Source organism: Panthera onca, chromosome C1, assembly GCF_046562875.1.
Source record: "Panthera onca isolate mPanOnc1 chromosome C1, mPanOnc1 haplotype 2, whole genome shotgun sequence".
Lineage (NCBI taxonomy): Eukaryota > Metazoa > Chordata > Mammalia > Carnivora > Felidae > Panthera > Panthera onca.
Genome location: NC_138346.1, coordinates 189191567 through 189211019, shown reverse-complemented (window position 1 = coordinate 189211019; position 19453 = coordinate 189191567). Strand labels below are relative to the sequence as shown.

At 50.9% G+C, this 19453-nt stretch overlaps 1 protein-coding gene across 4 annotated transcripts in view; it reads right to left on the bottom strand.

The window, feature by feature from the left end:
• HIVEP3 (HIVEP zinc finger 3) overlaps window positions 1–19453 on the bottom strand; it is a 469065-nt gene that overhangs the window by 96453 nt on the left and 353159 nt on the right. For all 4 annotated transcript variants that reach the window (XM_060625315.3, XM_060625317.3, XM_078452014.2 and 1 more), the window contains one exon: window positions 2182–2379. The gene's annotated coding sequence lies outside the window, so the exon portion shown is untranslated. The remainder of the gene's footprint in view (window positions 1–2181; window positions 2380–19453) is intronic.

Here is a 19453-nt window from a genome sequence, read left to right as displayed (position 1 = left end):
AGGGGACCGACTCATTACGGCACTGTTGATTCCTATGAAAATGTCGATATTCCTGGGGAAGGGTCATCCTTGAAGCTGTTATTGCCTTTCTTCAGGATGCGTCTTGGTGGAGAAGAGACGCTGGGTCTTTTGTGGCCAGAGGCTCTGCTCCTTACTTGCTGTGTGATTGTCTTTAAATCACTGAACCTCTCTGGGCTCAGTTTCCTTATCTCTATAAGAGGGGCGATAGAACCAAGCCTCACTCGGGTCTGTGCGGTACTCGGATTTGCCGATAAAGTCCCAGGCCCCATACGCAGCGTTGGTGGCTTTACTTCACTCTGACTCTTGCGCTGGGAACCAGATGACCAGAGCATGGCAGACATGTCACAGCACAGCAACCAGGAGGGCAGAGAGGTGGCCAACCTGCCTGCACGAGTCCGAAGGGCTGCTGCTCACATTTGGGGATCCCTTACTACGTGTCCAGCAACGTTCCAGGGGCCTTCCCTGCATCTGCACAGCAACCTGTGAGGTGGGCGCCATTACTATCCCATTTTACAAGCGGGACCAAGCAACTTGCCTCCTAAATCGTAAATGCCTCACAAAACCGGTAAGTGCCTGAGCTGGGATTTGAACCCAGGAAGGTCCAGAGCCTCCACTATTAAGCACCACATCTAACTAGTTCGTGGCACATCTCTCAGAGTGAGGCACAGGGTGAGGCACAGAGTGAGAAAGTCCTTCTTCCTCAGAGTCCAGGGGTGACTACCCCACCTCCACTGGAAAACCCCGGTCACGGCCTGGGTCAAGGGGGCCCGCGTGGTGCAGCCGAGCTGTGGGCAGAGGCCTGGGCCCAGCTACCCCAAGGCTCCCCATAGAGGAAGGACAACTACGTACAGTGGTCCCTCTTCGAGGGCTGCCCGAGGCCCTAGCCTCCTCTCTGTAAGTGCAAAACCACTAGGAGGATGGGGATGAGGCATTGCTCACCGCACGCCAGGCTGGGAAGGCCCTCAGGACTCACAGCCAAGCCCAGAGACCCAAACACAGGGAGAGCATCACCAGAGTCCCCAGAAAGAGGCCCCAGAGCACCCACACATCGGCTGCGTCTGAGTCAAGATACAGATTCCTGTTTCCCCCGTCCCAAGAGTCTGCTTCGGAGAACATGGGTGGGCCAGGAAATCTGCTTTGGTGGGGGTAAAGTTTATTATTTATTTTGAGAGAGAGCCAGAGACAGCGTGAGTGGGGGAGGGGCAGAGAGAGAGGGAGACAGAGAATGGCAAGCAGGCTCTGCCCTGCCAGCGCAGAGCCCAACGCAGGGTTCAAACCCACCAACCGTGAGATGGTGACCGGAGCCGAAACCGAGAGTCGGCGGCTTAACCGACTGAGCCACCCAGGCGCCCCCTTTGTTTTCACCAGGCAACCCCTGCAACCTACTTCGGTGATTCTGACACACCCCGAAGCCAGGCAAAACATCCAAAGACATATTCCCAGCCCAAAGAGCTCTAACACCACACACCTAGCCTGAACCACAACCTGAACTTCTACCTGGAGCCACAGAGCATACCGGAAGAGCTAAATATTTATATACACAAATACATAGATGGATGCCGAGGCCCCTCCTCAGGCTAACTCAATCAGCATCTCTGGAGACGAGGTCTTTCTACCAGAAATTTTAAAAAACTTTCTAGGTAATTCTAACGTGTAGCCAGGGCTGAGAACCCTACATCCTTTCACTTCTTTACTGCAGGGAGGGTCCTGAAGAGACGCCGCTCAGTCTTCAACACCCCCTGTGCTCCTCTGAGTAGTTAGGGGGTGGCCAGGGGCTCTTCAGGCAAGAGCCATCATGGGGGTGGGCGGAGAGGGGGACAGAAAAGATGGTGGAACTCTGGTGTGTGGGCCGTCATGTGAGGAGGCTGCGGTCTCTCGAGAGGAGTTGTTGCCACGGACAGAATGGAAACTGAGGAACTGGGAAGACAACTGAATTTGGGGGGAGGCAACGTGGAGGCAGGGAAAGAGTGTTGACCCTCAAGGTCTCTGCTCTTGGCCAAGGAAGTCCTGATGACTTCCAGTTTCCACAGAGGCTCAAGGAAGGCAATAGTAACAATAACAACAACAATACATTCGGAAGAGGAAGAACAGTAGCGAGCTCATGCAAAAGACCAAAATGGCGCCCCCATCGAGCATACTCACTGATGGCCTGTTTCTTACCTGTGCTGAAGGCACCACTTTCGATGACCAAAACTAAAACACTGTTCTCTTTGGAAACCAGCGTTCATGTCCACTTCTGCTACGTGGCCTTCCTCTCATGCTCTGCTCTTCCCTCTGGAAGGGAGAGCTTGCCTGGCCAGTATCTCTTGAGGCTCCACCACGAACTAGTTAGAGGCTGCCAGGTTTGTGCCTTGAATCCTGCAGGAGACGGTCAAAAAAAGTATGATCAAAGAGGTTGCTAGGTCAACTTCTTCAGACACAGAACAACCTCTGCCTGGTCCCAGGAGGCCCAGGCCCCCAGCTCCTCCCAAGCTGCTCATCTTGGGCTCGATCCCCATGTCCCTTGGGAAGACAATGTGGTCCTGGTACCATGTTGTATCTTGCACACGGCACCTAACTTCTCTGAGTCCCCTGTTTCTTCACCAATAAGTAGGCAGAATTCTAATTCTAAGATGGCCCTCAAGGTTTCCTGTCCCCTGATGTACACATGCTGCATAATTCCCAGGACTGTGAACAGGATGGACTTTGCTCTCGTGCTTAGGTTACATTACAGGACACAGCTGACCCCAAAACAGATTATTCCATGGGCTTACCCTACCCAAGAAAGTCCTTTAAAAGCAGAGTTTTTTTTCTGGCTGGTCGCAGAAGAGGAAGTCATGGGAATTAAAATCAGGGGGATTTGACTTGCAAGGTTGCTTCCTTGAAGATGGAGGGGGCATGTGGAAAGGCCACCTGAAGGGGTGCAGAGAAGCCCCCCCCTACTGACAGTCAGCAAGAAAAAGGACCCGAGTCCTACAGCCAATGGATTGTATCTGGATTCTGACATCAAGGGAACAAGGCTGAAAAAGCAGAATTTTCCCCAGGGCCTCAGGACAAGCGCTCAGCCCACAGGTACCTTGATTTCATCCCTGAGCAGAGGAGTCAGCCTCTCTGTACCAGAATTCTGACCTCTAGAACCATGAGCTAACAAATAAGGGCCACTAAGTTTGAGATGATTTGCTACACGGCGAGAGAAACGAACCAGATTCCCCAAATCACTAAACCAAATGGAGCACTCGAGGCCAAAGGGAAGGGGCTCAGGAGTCACCGGATGAAGGAGGGAGCACCAGTTTTCAATCATCAACTTACACGCAAATGAGAAAAGACAGGGGAGGGCGTTTCGTGCTCCAGAAAGCCTGAGTTGTTTTAGTTGAGTGTAGTGTGTGTGTGTGTGTGTGTGTGTGTGTGTGTGTCGCATCCACGCTGCTCTCCTGGGCCTAGGCTTTGGCTTGTCTGCTGGAGTCAGTGTGCTGGGATGGCTGAGGATGTGGCTCCCAGAGCTAGGGTACCTGGGTCCCCGGTCTGGCCCTGTACTCATGACCTCTGTGTCGCCTCCCTATGCCTGAATGCGGGGCTAAGAAATAGCAACTACCTCCCAGGGTTTTAGTGATTTGGTAGACCAGTGCCTGGCACTGCTCTGGGCGTTATCCCACAGTACGCCCAGCGATCTAAGTCTGGAGTCACCTGCTCATGGGCCTGGGGCACTGTCATGACTTCCTTCTCTTGGGCACCGTGGTTTTACTGGCACAGCCTTGGAAGAGTTAATGTTCCGGCAACTACGTCCCGCTGCTGACTCCTACGAAATGTGCAGGTAACTGAAGCCACTCTGCTCTCCCCTCCCTGCCACACCAGCTGCTCTGGAATCCAGCCAGCGCTGCCCCACACCCCAGGGCAGCATTGCGCCACCCCACAGTGGCCTCCGTCTATCATTTCCTGATCCTGCTGCCCGAACCATCCGAACTTCTCACCACTCCTCGGTTTTCGTCAACCCCACATCCTCTGATAGATCTCAGTTATTAATACAAACAGCTGTGCTCTGTCCCTCCCAGTGTCAAAACCCTGATTTCTTAGGACGGGCTATCCTATGAACACTGTCTACAATTCCCCACCTCTGAGCGTAGAGACTCCGGAGTCTCGCAGGCCTTGTGGACTGCACACAGCTCGGCCGGGTCAGTCTGACCCACTCCCCACCCCTAGAGACTGGCACAGGGTCTCACACACAGTCGGAGTAGAACAAGTCTCTTTAGAACCTAGCTGGGTTGCTCATTCATTGAACCGAGCACATTCAGCACCTATTTTGGGTCAGGCCCAGTGGGAAGGGTAAAGATTCAGTCCCTGCCTTCAAGGGGATCACTGTTGTGGGAGGAGGGGCCAGGAACAAAGGAATGCATAGACTCACTGGTTCTGAGCGACTACACCTTGAAGTCAGGAAGAAAAGAGTAGTCGATTCTGATGATGTCTGAATGGGTGAGAGAGAAAGAGAGTAAGAAGTGTATGTAGACAGGAGACCCCAAACTGCGCGAATGTCCGAAGAATTTCATGCTATCTGTGTGGCTGGAGGTGAGAGGTAGTGACAGCTCAGGAGGCGAGAGCTGGGCAGGGGGAGAACTTGGTATACGTAACAGGCTGGGCTTGATCTAGCAGCCCAGGGAGGTCACGGAATCGTCTTAATCAGCGAGGTAATGCAGTCGGGACCAGAGGTGTGGCCGGAGCAGAGGACGGGCTCAGGTGGAGGGAGCGAGCCACTGCTCTGCCATCCACCAGCGGGGTCAGCACTGCCCGAGTGCCGCTCCTGGCCTCCAGCAGCAGGTGAGTGGGCCGGGCGGACCCGCCTGCATCCGGTCACCAGGAAAATGTTACACACACCTGACGTTCTACATGGTACGTGGAGCCCATGGGTTTACCTCTTCTCCCCCAAACTCCGGGGACACAGAACAACGTTCAACGAAATAAGAAAGGTTCAAGTAAGAACAGTCTCAGAGAAGCACCAGCCGGCCAGCAAGTCTGAGCAAAAGCAGACAAGGAGGAATGACAGAAAATCGAATCAAAGCTAAGCCGGCTTCACCCACCAGGGGCAGGGAAAGGCCCACGTGCTAACTGCCAGGGAGGGAATTGTGCTTGGAGGCCGCTGGAGCCAGGGCAGGGCTGGCTGGCCAGAATTACTGAAATCCAAGGGTAATGAGTGAATCCTTCAGGTTTCCAAAGAGACAAGAGTGGGAAGGAGAGGAGACCCGAAGCCACCTACCCCACACCTTACTGTCTTCCTTAGCATGACTCTTTTCCAGGAGACTCTAGCCCTGACACATGCTTTGACTGCTCTTTGCAGAAAGTTCCTGAAGGATCCATCAGCTCTTCAACAGTTTGTGCCCTAAGATTCTTGGAGTCCCTTGCCTTGCCTCAAAATTCACCCCCCCTTACCCTCACCCCCAGCCTATGGTGTGGTATTCCTTGCACCATCCTGATGAAGCTCTCACATTGACGTACCCATTTAAAAAATTTTTTTAATGTTTATTTTATTTTTGAGAGAGAGAGAGAGAGAGAGAGAGCAGGGGAATGGCAGAGAGAGAGAGGGAGACAGAATCTGAAGCAGGCTCCAGGCTCTGAGCTGTAAGCACAGAGCCCGACGTAGGGCTCGAACTCACAAACCAAGAGATCATGAGCTGAGCCGAAGTCAGACGCTAAACCAACTGAGCCACCCAGGCACCCCTTGACATATCCATTTTAAAGGAGACTTTCAACCCTCAGCAAATCCCGATCTTGCTGCTTCCTCTGGATATGATAAAGCTCCATGGAGGTGATGCCACCCTTTACCCAGGTCAGCTGTGGGCTCAGCTTTGTCTCTGACTCTCCAAAAATTTTGAGAACCAAATTGCCATTGGACTTGACATTACTAACTGCCAGAAGGCAACAAATACTACAGACGTCTGAGGAAAAAGGGTTAAAAGATCTGTTACTCCACTGGCTCTCAAAGCCAAAGACAGAAGTACTAAAAATAGTATGCCACTTATCTTTTCTTAAAACAATTACTCAAGGAATTACTACCACAAAATTAAAACTGTATCAGAATAAGTAACTCGAGAAAGGGCAAGACAGGATACACAGGAAACAGTGATGAACAATAAAAGAAAAATGCACAGTCAAATCTAAGCAAATGCTGATAATAACGGTCTCATTTGGCTGGGAATTAGCTCCTTGACACTAGAGGAGCATGGGTTTTAATTTTTTAATTTAAGGGTAACCATTTCCAGAAAAAAAAAAAAAGATACAGACCTCTTAACTACTGTGTGTGGGGTCGGCGGGGAGAAACAAAAAATTAGATTAATTAATTCAATTAATTAAGCGTTAGGTAAAGGAAAAGGTATCATAACCAAAAGACATAAAACAAGCCCAAATGTATCAATAAATAGAACAGTGTGAATAAATTAAATGACTGTATTTTGAGATAAGAGATTAGGTTGAATGGAAAAAAAAAAAATCCAGCCATCTGCTGTTTGGAAGTGATACATTTAAAACAAAAGGACAAAGGTTGAACTAAAAAAAAAAAAAAGGCAAAAAAACATAATAAGCAAAATGGTAACAAAAAATCCAGGAAAGTTAACGTTAATATCAGACAAAATGTAAAAAATGTTAAATAGAATAAAATGGGGCACTTTAGATTGCTAATGGGTCTATTTCTCCAAGAAGGCACATGAATCATGAACCTTACCTTCACCCTGAACAGTGGAACCATAAAATATATGAAATCATACAGTTTTAGAACCACAAGAAGACCAACACAGAATAGTGTCTTGAACACATTACTCTAAGTCTGATGGTACAAGTAATCTCTAAAGAAAAGTAGGGAGGTTCTGAAGATACAGCTGGTAAGCTTAACTTCATCCATATGCAAGAAGGAGAGAAAACATCTTTTTCTCCAATGTCTTCGTACCTGACTACAAGAAAATCTCAAATTTCCAACATGTATACCACAGTCTGCGGTCCCAATGCAACGGAGTTAGAAATTAACAAGCAGCTAAATAAATTAAATAAATAAATAAGTAAGTAAGGAAACCATGCGCATGATAATTAAAAAATGCTTTTCTAAATAACTTGAGTCAAAGAGGCACAAAAATACCTTTCCAGAATATTTATGAATGCATGACATTGAGCATCCTACTTTTTAAAAATCTGGGGAAGGGACCCCCGGGTGGCTCGGTAGGTTAAGTATCTGACTCTTGGTTTTGGCTCAGGTCATGATCTCATGGCTCATGGGTTTGAGCCCCACGTCGGGCTCTGTGCTGTCAATGCAGAGCCTACTTGGGATTCTCTCTCTCTCTGTTCCTCCCCTGCTCGCTCTCTAAATCTCTCTCTCTCTCTCAAAAATAAATAAATAGGGGCGCCTGGGTGGCTCAGTCGGTGAAGCGTCCGACTTCGGCTCAGGTCATGATCTCACGGTCCGTGAGTTTGAGCCCGCGTCGGGCTCTGTGCTGGCAGCTCAGAGCCTGGAGCCTGCTTCCGATTCTGTGTCTCCCTCTCTCTCTGGCCCTCCCCCATTCATGCTCTGTCTCTCTCTGTCTCAAAAATAAATAAGCATTAAAAAATAAATAAATAAATAAATAAATAAATAAATAAATAAATAAACAAACTTAAAACATAATAAAATAAAATACAAATCTGGGGAGGGTAACCAAAACTGCATTGGGAGGGAAATTCAGACCTTAAATGCTTTCGTGATAAAATAAGAAAGACTGAAACCAAATGAATTAAGCATCTAACCCAAGAAGCTGATAAAGCGTAGAATAAACAAAATGATCTATGCGGAAGAAACGAATAAGTTGAAAACAAAAATGAGTGAACGAGAAAAGCATAGCAGCCACCATGAAAGAAATACACAGCTGCAGACTGGCTCTCTGAGACCAACCCCAGGGACAAAGCCCTGGCTGATTTGAGTAACAGGAAAGGGCACAATCACAAATAACCATTAAGAAGGGCAGTATAAACAGGTATATGAACATTTTTTTAAATTGAGAGAAATTCATACATAACTTGATGTCAATGAATTTGAAAACTGATGATTTTCTAGAAAATTATAAACTGTAAAACCGAAGAAGAGGGAGAACCTGATGACCAGTAACCGTATAAGAGGCTGTCGAAGGTGTAATTACAGTGGAGGAAGAATGGATTATTTGAATAAGAAAGCTGTGACAACTGGCTGGCTGTCTATCCCTTCAACAAGTACTTACTAAGCACCTACTATGTGTCAGGCACTGTTCTGGGCACCGGAGAGTCAGCAGTGAACAAAACAGAAAAGATGCCTGCTTTTCAGGATCTGAGGATCTAGCCAGGGAAGATGCGTGTAAACCTACAAGCATGAAATAATTGGGATACGGTGAGGGAAGGCAGAGGATTCTATTTTAAATAGAGTATGTGCACCAGACTTAACACAAATTTATTGGGATTAAAGAAATAAACAATACATATCAGCAAGTCCACGAAAATACCAGAACTATTAGAATATTTGTGTACCTTAGTGTTGGAAAATAACTTTCAAAGGCTGAACTGGACCTCCATGCTCTTAAAGGAAAAGATGAATAAATGTGCTTACATAAAAAACACTAAGCCCTACATACAACAAAAGGCCCCAGCAACAGTTACAAAGCAAATGACAGGCTACGTAAAAATATTTGCAACATATAAAAATAGGGCTAAGGTGCCTGGGTGGCTCAGTTAGTTAAGTGTCTGACTCTTCAAAAAATTTTTTTTTAACATTTTATTTTATTTTGAAATTTTTTAAATGTTTATTTATTTTTGAGAGAGAGACAGAGTGCAAGCAGGGGAGGGGCAGAGAGAGAGGGAGACACAGAATTCGAAGCAGGTTCCAGGCTCTGAGCTGTCAGCAGAGCCCGACGTGGGGCTCGAGCTCACGAACCCAAGATCATGACCTGAGCTGAAGTTGGACGCTCAACAAACTAAGCCCCACAGGCAAATGTCTGACTCTTGATTTAGGCTCAGGTCACGATCTCATGGTTCATGAGATCAAGCCCCATGTTGGGCTCTGTGCTGATGGCGTGGAGCCCGCTTGGGATCCTATGATTTCTTCTCTCTCTGCCCCTCCCCTGCTTGAACTCTCTCCCTCTCTCTCAAAAATAACTAACCAAACATTTTAAAAATAGGGTCATTATCCATGATATATAATAAGTACCCACAAAACATTAGGAAAAGCTAACAAAATGGAGAGAGGAAATAAATAATTTTCAAGGAATGAAAATGTCTAATAAAGATAGGAAAAGATGCTTGGCCTCACTAATTATTAAAAAAGATATAAGTTAAAGTCAATATCAACTCTCCCCCATTTGGTTGGCAAAGAGGAAAATGATGGCCACCATCAGAGTTGGAGATAAGAGGTGGCCAAAATTTACATGGATCCAGCAGCTTCCCAAGTGCACACACAAATATACATCATCTTCCAGGAACGTACACACAGATGTCACACACACGTGATCAGTGCAGCAACATTTTTACCAGTGAACATGGAAACAACCTTACTATCCATCACTAGGGAACTGGTTTAATAAGTGAATTCTGATAAATCCACCCAATGGAATAGTCATGGGACTATTTCTTAATGGAAAATAATTCCACACTCCTACCAATAACAGAGATTCTCAGTGTTTTTTTTCTAGGTGTTGAACATGGAGTTCAGCCCTTCTCCGGGGCGATCTCCCTCCCCTGCCACAGCAGGATGCAAGGCAGGACTGGGACCCCAATTTCCACATGAGGCTTGGCAAGGTTAGGAGACCTGGTAAGTGGTGAACTTCGGTCCATCTGACTCTGGAACCCCCACTCTTAGCCACTACACTCACTTCCTGTCAGTGGAATGGTGTGGGAAACGGGGCAAAGGAGCATCACACACACACATATCGGTATGGCTGTGACTGCTGTGGGCCTGGAGAATAATCCCCAAGCTCTCAGTTCATCTGAGGGCTGGGACTGCAAAGGGACAGGGTTTGGAGTGTCACTGTCTTCTTTATACATTTCTAAATTGTTCTTTTTTCTTTTCTTTCTCTCTCTCTCTTTCTTTTTTTTTTTTACAATAAGCATGTTATGACTTTTATAAAGACAGTAATTCAAAAATGATATCAAAATGTCTTCTTTTCAGAAAATAGCTGAACAAGGAAGGCCTATCAGGGAAAGAGGGGCCCATGTGCCAGGTGGCGCCCACCCATGGCAGGAAGGACTCTTCTGCAGCTTTTCTGCAGGCCCCACCCAAAACCTCAGGGGGAGGGAGGGGCCGTCCTCTCCACTCCCCACCCTCCCCATGGAACCAAAGCATCGCGGCACATCCGGCCTGGGCACTGGGGTTGGCATCACCGCAGGGGAAGTTCAGCTGTGATGGAATGAAAGAAAAGCCCCAGATGTCTGCAGGGGCCAGCCTCACTGCCACAGCGTGAGGCAGCCAGGACGCCACGACTCCAGCACTGGACCTCACTCCCCGATCCCAGAGAAGGCCCTGGCTGCCCTCCTGACACACAGCCTGTCCCACCACTGTGAACAGGACACCTGCAAATAAGGCTGGCACACGGCTGAGCTGAGTCTGATCTGCTTGGGGCGGGGATTCATGGGACAAATCTATCCATCTGTATTTTTATTTCCGCTCTCATGGTCTGTGGGTCACTGAAGAGAGAGGAACACCCAAGACACTGGGACACACATGGCAGAACCACAAGGAATAGCCTTGGTGGGTCGTGCTGGGCTACTTAGCAAACGGGAGGGGAAACAGGGAGAATTACTGGCAAGCCTCATTTACCCAGCACCACACAATCCTCATGGGTGGTGCAGAGTGTTGGTCCGGGCATCAGAAGGGCTTGGGTTTGGACCCTGGTTTCACCCAGGAATAGCTGTGTGACCTCAGATGAATTACTTAACTTCTCTGAGCCTCACTTTCCTCACGAGTAAAAAGTGAAAAACATCACCCTTCCCTGGGTTTGTGGTATAGATCACATGAGACAACATGTGTGAGAGATGTGGCACAAACTCAGCAGACAAGAGGCACTCAATAAATGCCCTAGCCCTTCTCCAGCTTCTGCAAGCTGCCCTTCTTCTGTCAGTCTTCCCTCCTAGAGATCCTGTTTCACGATTGGCTCTGCAAATTTTTCTGCCTTCTTCCCTGCAGCCGGGCTGGGGCTCTCACTTTTCTGGGGTGCTCACCTTTGCTTCAAATGCCTGCACTTGAGTCTGAGAACACTGTCCATATGCACTGGGCAGCCCAGAGGCTGCTTCTGGATCTCTCCCGGGTCCTGGCTGCATTGTCCAGATGAGAGGCTGCTCCCTCCCATGTAGTAGAGTGAGGTGTCCCAGACAAGGAAAGCGAGCAGAGAGAAAGGCAGAGGGGCTCAGGGCCTCTGATACGGACGGACAAGACCTGTTTTGAGAGTACCTGGTGACTCTCAGTAAAAGCAGGGTTTTTAAAAACAGAGGATGCTGATACATTTCCAGTTGTTTCGAGGATAGAAAAAGAGGAACTTCAAGGGCAGGGTAAGGGATTCTGTGTCGTGAGAGGCAGGAACACCCGGGCCCCCAAGCTCCATATTGGGACTAGGCAGAAGGAATATTCACGGTTTTCAGGCACTGCAGGGATGGGGAGGGAGGCACTGAATGGCACATGGAGGGCACCCAGCCCAGGAGTCCAGGAGAATAAACAGTGGCAGGGAGAGGAGCTGCGGTCGAAACCCCAGGGACTGCACCGGCTCAGACAAGGTGTAGAGGAGCTGTTTCCTGCCATACTGGGCCACGCCTTGTGGGGGCCCTCTCGCACCGGAAGTCTCCCCTCGCTGGTGTGGTAGAAAGCCCACCGGACTGGCTCACACTTGGGGTCCCGCTGCCTCCAGCTGAGTGACCTTCCACAAGGCCCTCCTCGTCACTGGGCTAGACCACAGGGTGCAAAGGGGAAGAGACCTGGGCCCCTGCCTCAGATGTCACAGATCTAGTAGGGAAGATGGGCCAGAAAATCAGCTATTATGGCCCTTTCTCCCAAGGCACCCCACACTTGGGCTGCTTTCTCCCCAAAAGGCTCATCACATCTTCCCCAGTTTGGAGAGACAGAAGGGACGGGTAGGGAGGGAAAACCAATGTTTGTTGACTGCCTACCATGTGTCAAAGCTGTCCCTACATTATGTCACTGTCACACTGATGCTACAGGCAGGCTCCTTCACCGTCACATGACAATCGAGGGAGCAGACGTTCAGAAAACAAGGAGATGGGGTGGCCTCGCACAGCAGGACAGCCCCAGGCTTTGGTCACAGATAAAACTGGGTACCTCCAGCCTCTGCCACTGTGTGGCCTCAGGTGCCATTTAACACTTCAGGTCTTAGTTTCCCCATCTCTAAAATGGTCGGGAGAAGAATTAAATAACATAGAGGCGACTTTCCAAACAATGACCTTCCCGCTCTTTCTCTTTTGGTTATTCCTGATCGTTCAGCTTTACTTACACTTACAAGGATTTTGCCCTCTAAAAGAAGGAGATTCCAGATCCCATAACAGGAGGACACAGAGAGAGAAGAGCAGGTCTAGACTCTGGGAGACCCCAGGGAATGCAGAGCGTCAACCAACGGGCCCACCTTCGGGAAGCAGTTAGTAAGCGAGACCCACTGGGAAGAAGCAGGCAGGGTGTGGGTGTTTGGAGGGACAATTGCTTTGTGTCCCCACAACGACTGCCTCTTAAGTTGAGAGGGGAAGCCTGGTGACCCGGGGCCCTCAAGGGACCCAGCTGAGCTTCTGGTGCCAACCTGCCCCCACTCCTGCCCAGGGCCGCCCCTCCCCCACCCCTGCCAGTTCAAGGGCTCAGTCAGGCAGCGGAGGCTATGCCAAAGGAAATTGTTTGCTACAGAGCCCTCTGGGTCTGCTCTGCCCTTCTTCCTTTTTTTGGACTCTGTGGCTGTTTGAGTGGGTACCTTTTTCCATAGAAAGTTTCCATTGCATCAATTATTTGCATTGCCACCTCCTATATGTAGGCCGTTCGAGTCGGTGAACCGACTCTTTGGGCCCTTTGGGCCCTTCACAGTCTATAGGGGGGTCAGGAGGGTCTGGGTCAGCCCTCAGAGCCGCTGTTCGGGGTTGCCGGGCGGGTGGGAGGAATGGACCCGACCCTGGCAGGACTACCTTTCATCTGCTCAGTCCCCTTAGGAAAGACCTTTCTAGGGTGGGATTTAAGAGCACAAGCTCCTGGGTTTGAATCCTTCCTCCTCGGCTTGCTAGCTGTGTGACCAGGGTCAGGTTGTTCATTTCACATCTCTGCGACTCAGTGAACTGGTTTGTAAAATGGTAACAAATGTAGCGTCTACCTGGTCGGATGTAGGGAAGACTCCATTGGTTAATCCAAATTAACCATTTGGAGTTAAATTAAATTAAAATGTTTAGAACAGCGCCCGGCCTAAAGCCTCAGTAAGCGTCAATAACCGTGGATGAAGTTCTTTTCTGTCACCCTTGCTAAGACCCAGTGCCTGTCCCCTCATCTAGACCAACACGTGACAGAGTCCAAACTGTCCTCCTGACCTCACTCTCTCCACAAGGTTAGATAAACTGCCCTGATACCCAGCTCTCACCTGGCCCATTCCTGTCCCAACTCCTTCAGCGGTTCCTCCTGGAGAGTACAGTCCCCACCTGGGATCACCCTCACAAATATGCCAGGATGCCCCTGACGTCACCGTTCCCGTACAAACCCCTGCCCTTGCCAAAACTGCCTGCTCAGAGCGCTCACGTCCCCTCCCGTGCAGGGCTCTGTCTGGAATGCTTGTCTCCGTGCCACTGTGGCCGAATCCAACCACATCCACCATTGTGAGCCCAGCTCATATGCCCCCTCCTCCACGAAGCCCTCCATGACCAACCCTCCCTGGCCAGAAATGATCTCTTATAGATAGCATTTGGTCTCTTTATTGTGGCATTTACCTCCTCTCCCGTGTGTGTGTAATACAATATATACAAATTCTTGTCGGCATCACAGACAAACCACACGAACTTTGAGGACAGGACTGGGATGTGTCTGATTCATCTCTGTATCACTCACAAAGCCTTGAACATAACTGGTGACAATAAATGAGTGAATAAACACTGAGTTCTCTCAATTTACTACCCCCGGGTAACGGGAAAATATCTGTAGGTGTGTTGGTGAAGATGAATCAACATCCCGACAGCATCCACATGCTTTTCTTGGTTCCTCTTGGGGGAACCAGCAGATGGGGGTATCATCCAGGGACTGGGACCAACTGGCCTCTGTTGCTGAGTCCCAGGTGAGCAGCCCAAGGCCCAGGGTCAGATTCTGAATCTCAGCGCGGGCGTCTTGAAAGTCACCCAACGCATCCCGAGAAGTCCAGGAGCCATCAGTGACCTCTCCCCCATCCCCCATATCCCATATGTCACCAGATTCTCAGTGAATTGGCCCCTGAATGGTCTCAAACCCATTAGCTCCTCTCCACCCTGCCCACCCCCCGCCACCGGTCCGTGCAATGCAAAGGGGTATTTCTGCATCACAGAACAGCACAGATCACGGTGCTCCACGACCACTTCTGATGCCTGCTGACTGCCATCAGAAATCCAGATGCCTTTGGAAAGGGTCAGAGCCTCTTCCCCATAGGGCCACCGTGACCGTCCAGCCTCACCCTTCTCCTGACACTCTGGAGAGTGTCTCACCCCTTGCCTTTCAACTACCTGATAGTTCCTGAGCACACTGCCTTCTTCCCAGGCTTCAAACCCTTGTTCGCCCTGTCTCTTCTCTCAGGAGGGTCCTCCCTCCCCTTCTTTACCAGCCAGACTCCCCCCCGCCCCATCCTGTGAAAGCTCAGCTCTGGCCAAACCTCCTTCTGCCCCGGCCCCACCACTGTCCCGGGGCCCAGCCAGAGCTCCCTTCCCTCACGCTCCTGGCCCTCCACCCAGAGCTTTGCTGTGACACCAACCACATCACACTGTACCAGTTTTCCTTCCGCTGGGCTGCCTTCCCTGCAGATAGCCAGTGTCTCGGGGGCAGGAACGACACGTACTGGCCGTGTACTCCCGTGCTCAGCACAGCAGTTGGGGTGCGGAATCGGCACATGACCACTGGCCTGCCTTCCAGGGTGTTGCCTCTGACATCACCACATCCAGGACAAGCAACAGGTGATTTTGCCAAACTGGCGGGTCCAAGGTCCACCTGAACCAAAAGGTTTTCCCGGGGAACCTGCCATCTCTCCCTGTGCTGCAGCCCCAGGACCCCGCACAGCTTGGCGCTTGCCCTTATGCCTCTCCGGGACTCCGTTTCCTCTTCCGTCAGACCAAAGACCAAACAAGCCCATCTCTAAAGAACCCCTTCTGTTCTAACTCCCTGCTGAGGAGTGGATATTATTTATCAGCCAGAATAATTCTTCCCGATTAAAGAAAAGCAAACAGAAGGAGCCAGGCATCCTTCTCTGCTCCTCCTGAAGCCAAGCTGGGTCTCCAACTCTGCAAATGATGCAAGGTGCCCTGTTGATCCTTGAAGGAATGCTCTCATTTGGTGGCATCTTCTATGTCTTTATGAGCCAAGGATTTAAAACACCCTTGCACATCTGTTCCTTTTTTTTTTTTTTTTTTCTTTTTCCAATTTTAACAATTGGGAGTAATTGGTCTTTCTCACTTTCATTTTACAGATAAAATAGGGCTCAGGGAAAGGAGCAGCTCCTGAGAGCCCTCCCTCCAGCCAGTGTGTGGGAGACAAAACTGGCCCCCGGGTCATCTGGGGCCCCACCCGACTGACAGGCAGGGAGCTTTAACAAAACAACAGCACAAACCTATTTCTGTGCTGTTCCCTGGGCTTTCTTCATACAGAGAGGTGAGGGTACAAAGCCCCACAGTGAGCTGGTGGGAGGGAGAGACGCCTAAGTTCCTAGAAGCCAGGTTCCTTCCAGGCAATGCTGAGAGCCAGACTTTGTCCAGGCAGAGAAGCCTGGGTTCCAGCCCCTTCTGCCATCGCACGCATCCAGTCCAGGACAGGGCAATGCCTTGTTCCACCTGCTGGTCTCCCCTGCCTTCCTGGCTGCGGGGCTCCTCCTCTAAGACACCCCCCCTCCTCTAAGACCCCCCCCCCTGCCCCGCCCAGTGAGGGCTGACCGCACTTGATCTGTTAACCAAAACAGGGAGAGACCGAAGGTAAGGGGCTAGGGCTGTAATTCTGGGCCCTCCTTCCAGCCTAGCTCCTTCACTTCTTACCACAGCCTTGTGCTATTCCTTTGAGGACACAGTGGTCCTGTCTTCCAAATTGGATTAGAAACTCTTACATGGAACCACACTGACGAGGAGGCTCCCCATTTGGACTATCCTGCACAACTATTCACAGCCCGCGACTTCCGACCATCCGACCATCCCCGACACGGCATTCATCACCACTGTAATCAGGGAGCTAATGCATAATTACTCACTCTCTCCTTAAAGAGTGTAAGTTCTCAGGGAAGGACTGTTTGTCTTGTTCCCAAGCTGCAGCCCAGCCCCTCACAGAGTATTAACAGAGAGTAGGCACCCAAGAAACAGTGTTGGAGTAATAAACTCACTCAGCCACTTACGCATTTAATTGGAGGCAGAGGGGACCCGCCCTGGAGCTGAAGGTGACAGAGGGGTGTTCTGGTCCCAGCTCTGCCAGGAGCTCCCCCTGCGCCCTTGAGCAAGGCGTTTCCACTCTCCAGCCCTCAGTTTCCTCATCTATAAAAGGGACCGTGGGGTTAGACCTTCCAGGCTCCATCTGTGTGACACTGAGGGACACACTACCTTGGACTCTGCGTCTCGGGCACCTCACCGGCCTCCCCACGTCCCGACCCTGGAGCTCCATGTTTTCTCTAGGTTTGCCCAGCTCCAGGCATATGGGAAGGACCCAGGAAAGCAAGGGAAAAGGGGCTCTCAGGCAGAAGGGTGGCATATGCCCCACGTGGGAGAATAGTTGTCACTCCTGGGCTGCACCTCGGGGAGAAAGGTTACCCATGACCGCAGTTTGCTCAAGGGCTTTCATATCCATCGATCTTGCTCACCTCCAGCCTGATCTGCCCAAGGGTTCCCAGACGCCACAGCCAGGACTGACCCTGGGTGTCCCGTGGGCAAGTGTAGACCCCCTCGGCACGGAGAGTGGCTCCTACATGTCTGGGCATGACCAGCTCTAACCAGCGAATCCACTCGGCCTTCTCGGTTCTGGCAACTCCCTGCTGTGTGGCCGGTGGGTGGGTGGGTGGGTGGGTGTTGGGGGAGGAGCAGCAGAGGCTGGTGGTTAAAACCCAGACAATGCAAAGTCACCAGAGTGTCAGGTTCCACAGGGGTGGCACCAGGTGTCAGAGGAAGAAGTTACTTAGAGGGGACGGGACAGGGGGCCTTGAAGAATTGGAGGGCTGACAGAGGGGAGAGGGGTGGTGTTCCAGGCGGCGGAGACAGCACCGGAGACAGCACCTTCACAGCGTGCACCTGCAGGAGACCCCGCCCGGGGGTCTAAGGAGCTGTAGGCTCCCAGAGGGGAAGTCACTCTCCCACCTGGACAGCAAGCTAGCCAGCGGGGACCTGTGACCAGACCTCAGGAAAACAGAAGAACACGTCTGCGACTCTCCCCTCTGAGGCACTCTGGCCACATCAGCCTCAGCCTCCCGGGTGTATGCTACTCGCTGTCACGGTAGCAGATCACCATCAAATTCAGTGGCTTCAAACAGCACAAATTTATGATCTCAGAGTTCTGGGGGACAGAAATCCATGCATTTTCACTGGGTTTCACTGGGTTTCACTGGGTTACAATCAAGGGGCTGGCAGGGCTCCATTTCTCCTGGAGGCTCTAGGGACGATCCGTTCTGTTTGTTTTTCCTTTTCAACTTCTAGAAGCTGCTCGAATTCCCTGGTTCATGGCTCCTTCCACCTTCAAAGTCAGTAACGGCTGGCAGAGCCTTCCTCGAATCTGATTCTTCTGCTCCCCCTTCCACGTTTCAAGGGCCTTGTGATGGCCCTGGGCTCAAGTGGATAATCCAGGATAATCTCCCGATTTTAAAGTTGGCTGATTAGCAGCCAGAATGCTATCTGCTGCCTCTTTGCCATGCGAGGTAACATACTCACAGGTTCTGGGAATCGGGACATGGACATCTTTTGGAGGCCATTATTCTGCCTATCATGCTGCATGAAACACATCTCCCCCAAATATAGCTTCAGGAGAAAGGCAGCACAGGCAGAGAGAGAGAGAGAGAGTCAGGAGACAAGAGCAGTGGTTGGCGGGGGGGGGGGGGGGGGGGGGGGAGGTATACACTCACTACACTCACATCCTACCAGCAGCAGCCACAGCGGCTTCCTGGCTGACTGCTTGGTGCACATCAGCCTTGGAAAACTCATCATGTTTCCACACCGAACCGGGCACGTGCAGTTTCCACAGTGACAGCAGGAGCAGAGCCAGAAATAACCCCGCTGAGGGGGAAAACGTCCCTTCCTTGGTGCTCCACTGGCTCTCACACACTCACTCTCTCTTGTCACTGTGGCTCTGCGGGCATGAGAGCCCCTTCCAGGGTTTGGGGACCACTGCGCGGTGGGGGAGGGCAGAGGGATTTCCCCCCAGGGATGTGACTGCGGGGCTGGGCTGGCACTCTCGCCTCATCACCGGCACCCCTGTGGAAAGCTGTCCCCCCCTCCTTCACCGACTCACCACCCCTGAGCTGCAGGTCTATATAGCATCTCAGCCTTTCCTTCTCTGCTTTTGCCACCAAAGGCTGGGATCTGCTGGCCACCCCCTTGGCCCTGACCCCCACGCTGCTCTGATCCTACCACCCCTCCTTGGGCTTCTCCGAGCCTGGGCCCTACCTGGGATGGGGGCCCAAAGAGGTAAGCAGCCACTGTCATGAGACCAGCTGGTCCCCGGCTATGCCTTTACTGGAGGCGAGTCCTGCCAGCCTTCTGCATTTCTGCCCTGGGAGTCGGGTCTGAGAAGCCAGGTTCGAACCCTGCTTCTTCCCAAAGCTCCCCTCACTGCCCTGGGAGGTTCCTCTAAGAATGAGATCGCATCCCCCGTAGAGACTAACAAATATCTGCGCCTTACTGTCCACAACACTTAGACGACAGGGTGTCCCTCAGGCCCTGGGAAATACTTGCCATGACTGTTTAATCTCTCATGTTGTATCTAAGGAAAACGAGAGTTAACACAACTTCCACATGCTGGGTCCTGTGCGGAGTATTTTGTATGCACTTAGCTCATTTATTCTTCCCCTGGACTCAACTATTCTCATCCTCACCTTACAGAGGAGCCGAGAGTCAGAGAAAGCAAACAACTTGCTCAAGGTCACGCATTCAGACAGTGGTGGAGCCCAGACTGGACCCCAGCGTGCCAGACTCCAAAGCTGAGGCCACAGGCACCACGTCACTTTGGGCAGGGGGTGGGGGAGGAGGCTCATGGATGACCCATGCTGGAGGCTAAACAGGATGTTCCCAAGTTGCCTTCTAGAAAGCCCAGAGCCACTCAAGTGTC